This window comes from Patella vulgata, chromosome 9, assembly GCF_932274485.2.
Source record: "Patella vulgata chromosome 9, xgPatVulg1.2, whole genome shotgun sequence".
NCBI classification, from domain to species: domain Eukaryota; kingdom Metazoa; phylum Mollusca; class Gastropoda; family Patellidae; genus Patella; species Patella vulgata.
The window spans coordinates 21,809,110-21,809,358 of NC_065887.2; positions in this window are offsets into that span (position 1 = coordinate 21,809,110).

Here is a 249-nt window from a genome sequence, read left to right on the forward strand (position 1 = left end):
GCAGATTAGAAAATCGACAACATATTTCTATTACTTCCACGAGCTCATTACATTGTCCAAATAAAAAGGAAAGAAAATTGACATCTTGACATCTAATTTCGATATACCAATGCCATATTATACGATATTCGTAATTACTTCCAATCGTCTATCATTATCTGAATGGCCCAGTTATTCACGAAAATAATTAATCTATCATACCACAACAATTCTAATTACTTTTTGTACAATGGTCTTTTATCCAATTGC